The sequence below is a fragment of the Arachis ipaensis genome, chromosome B09, assembly GCF_000816755.2.
Source record: "Arachis ipaensis cultivar K30076 chromosome B09, Araip1.1, whole genome shotgun sequence".
In the NCBI taxonomy this organism is placed as follows: Eukaryota; Viridiplantae; Streptophyta; class Magnoliopsida; order Fabales; family Fabaceae; genus Arachis; species Arachis ipaensis.
The window spans coordinates 1,897,274-1,900,902 of NC_029793.2; positions in this window are offsets into that span (position 1 = coordinate 1,897,274).

A 3,629-nucleotide genomic window follows, 5' to 3' on the forward strand; every position below is an offset into this window, starting at 1 on the left:
AAACTACGTACTACAGAAGTAAAAATATTTGAGAAAGTAGGTATAAAAATATTGAGTGGAAAGAGCAGAAATAAAAAAGACTGGTTATTTAAAGCTGAGGCAAATTGATATGATATGATGTTGTAACATAGTCAAAATGTTGACCAAAGTACAGGAAATTCAAAGCAGGGTTCAGAAGCTATTCCAAGGGTGTGTTTCAGTGTAAAGTGCAAAGTGTGACTTAGAAATTAGAATAATATTACAATGCGGCTGCACTGAACCAAGCACCATATGTCTCGTCCATCTCAATCTACAGTGAACATTCTGTGTGGTCTATATATGCATCTTCATTTATTAATTAATTTAATTAATAGACTTAGGACTTAGCATACTATAGCTGCATTGTATTGTATTGTATCAGTGGATTTTTCACATGATTAAAGCACTCACAATTTAAATTTGTTGTAGCTAGCTAGATATTGGGAGACTTCAAATTTGTTTACTTTATCAAATGGGTAAGTGAAATAAGCCCAATCTTAATTGCACTTGAAGTGTTGAATAGTGAATAAATAAGTTATTAGTAAAATTTGGGTTATCTGAGTGGTCAGCTCACTCGTCCGCTTAAACAAGTGTCGAGAGTTTGAATTTCGCCTTGTGTATGCAGCAACTCATTGGCCAGCAGCAGACCCTTAAATGGAGCTCAGATCCGCGACGGATTAGTTCTTAACCTGTCGGGTTGGGGGATACCGTGGTATTTTGAAAGGGGAGCGCTAGGGGCAACAGGTTTTGTGAAATATTTTGAATGGTGTGAAATTATTCATTTTTCTTTTACTGTTAAGTGCTGACAAAATTTTAATAAAAGTACTAATTCTCTAGACTTTCTTATTTTGAAATTGGATATATTCAGAGTATATTTGATTTGTATTTTTTAAATAATAAAAAATATAATATCTAAAAGTTTAAGTTGATAAAAAAAGACAACATGAATAATTATGTCTCTATCAGTTTGTTTTAGAATCTTGTAAAAAAAATTATAAATAAAATTTTATTTGTTTTATAAAATTCTAAAAACATAATAAATACCGAAAAAAATAAAATGAGAACTAAACACGCCTTAATGATTGATATTGGAGGAAGTACTTCTCCATTTCTTTCGGTATAAACTAAATTTTTTTCCACAAATAATTACCTATTTAGTGGATTTAGATAAGATTAATTTTTTTAACCAAATATTTTTCAATTTTCTTAAACTATTTTTTCTAAAATACTACTACTATAATTACTAAGAATAACTTTGTAAATTTATTTTCCATTTTTTTTATATTTCAATACTTTCAACTAATTTTTTAACATATTTGCTTATTTAAAAATGGATAATTAAATAATTAATAGATATACAATGGAGATATGAAAATTATTGTTAAAACCAAGATTACAATTTACAAGTGAGTATTCCTTTTCTTTTTCTTTTTTTTTCTCTTTTATTTTTGGTGGGGGAAGGGGGTAAGGATACTTTTTTTTTTTTGTCGATAATTAGGATCCTTTTCAACTTTTTTTTGTCCTTTTCATATATTTTTGGACAGAATCCTTTTAAACTTTAATCATACTCATTGATAAAGTAAGCCCAATTTCCAATTCATCAAGCACCACAAAAAAAAACTAGATTTTGGGCCTATTGATTATGTAAGATTGGAAAGAAAGATAAGGCATGTACAATTCATTAAGCAAAAACTTAAAACGGAAAAACTAAAATACCAAAACTCAATAAGAATATTAAACAAATTTACCATTTTAAAAATGTTTTGGATAATAAAGCGAAAAAATGAGAGAACAAATATTTTTAGTTAGCGTTTGTTTCAAGGTTAAGAAATATATTTGAAGGAGTTATATTCTCAGAATATATTATGTTTGAAAATATTATACCTGAGTATTATAAAAAAAAATTGTTTAGTGCTATGAATGGTTGGAAATTATTTTAATATTCTTAAGAACAAATTAAAATACGTTTGTTTTATTATATATTTTCAGGAATAGCTAGATTCTTAATCTTCAAAATTACCCAGTATCAATAAATATAATGGATGAGCTCTTTGACAAAAAAAAATTATATATATTAGTAATTGAGGAATACATCGGTAATTTTATATCTTAATTTTTTATTCTACGAATTAGATTTTAAAATTTTAAAAGAACATGGTAATAATATATTTTCATAGACAATTTTCGAAAAAATTCTTTGAAACAAACTCCCACTTAGTCCATCAATAATTTCAGCTGACAATAAAATTAATGTTATTAATAATCCGGGTTTGATTGATATGATTTCTAGTTATTTTTTTTATTTTATAAAAATGAAAAACCAAAAATAATTTTTTTATTAGCTTCACGAAAATGATTAAAGTAGTTAGTGTTTCTAATTAAGTTGGCCTATTACCAAATACCAACCCCACCAAAATGTAGATTATTAGCTTCACCAAATTTTAACAATGAAATGGCAACTTCTTAACTTCATAGATGATGCTTTATTTTAATTTTTAAAGACTAATAATATATAGTAAGAGCTTTTTAAAAGTATAATAATGTTACATATTCAGCCTCTTCTAAAGCATAATAATTACTATTGGCCAAAGTTTGCCGAAAGATCAATGAATGAAAATGCATTTTATATATAGTTATGGTTATTATTCTAATTCTCCAAAAAGTTAAAAATATTGTCAATATGAAGTGAACAGTTTGTGGTTAGGCCTAGTAATGGGTATGGTAGGGTAGGGTAGGGTTTGGACTCTACTATAATTCTATCCGTGAGTTGAAAATTTTATTAAAACTCTATCCTATACTCTATTCATGGGTTGAGAATCTCTCAACCCTAACCCTACCCGCACCCTAAAATTCTAAATCCTACCGTACCCTATCCTACTTGCAGAAATATCAAATTTTTTCAAAGTAAATATAAAATTCAATCATTTCGAATTTTATACATATTAATAACATAAAAAAATAAAAAAATTAATGCTCTAAATTATTAAATTAACTAACTAGTTTTAGTGGTTGTTCACTTATTGTAAGTCATTATATAAGGGAGGTTGTGGGTTCAACTTTCACTTTCTTCACTATATAGCTAATTTTTATAAAATATGTGTTATATATGAGGTGCGGGTAAAATAGAATAAGGTACACCCTATACCCGTATCCTATCCTATCCGCAACGAGTCGAATAGTCTATTCTATCCGAATAGATTGGATCAAGTTAGATATCCGGATTGGATCAAATTAGATACCCGCAGATAGATAGAGTATGAATTGCTAGCCCTAATTGTGGCGTGAATTGTGCAAATAACACACGCAATGAGTTCTTATTACTAAATAGTGCATGAACGAAACGATTGGCATTGGAAAGTTGCTTAGCTTGTTGAAACTAATATGTTAAATAATCATATATATGTGCATTTAATTGGGCCACTAAAATTAATATATATACGTGCACCAATGTGATTGTCCTATGTGAGTACATATACCAATATGCTAATAGCTATTTGAAAATATTTAAAAATAAAAAAATAATATGTTCAACTGAAAAAATGTGAGTTTGGTTGCAATTAAGAAACCAAATGTTGAAGTTTTTATAATAATAATAGAATTACCCATGGCAT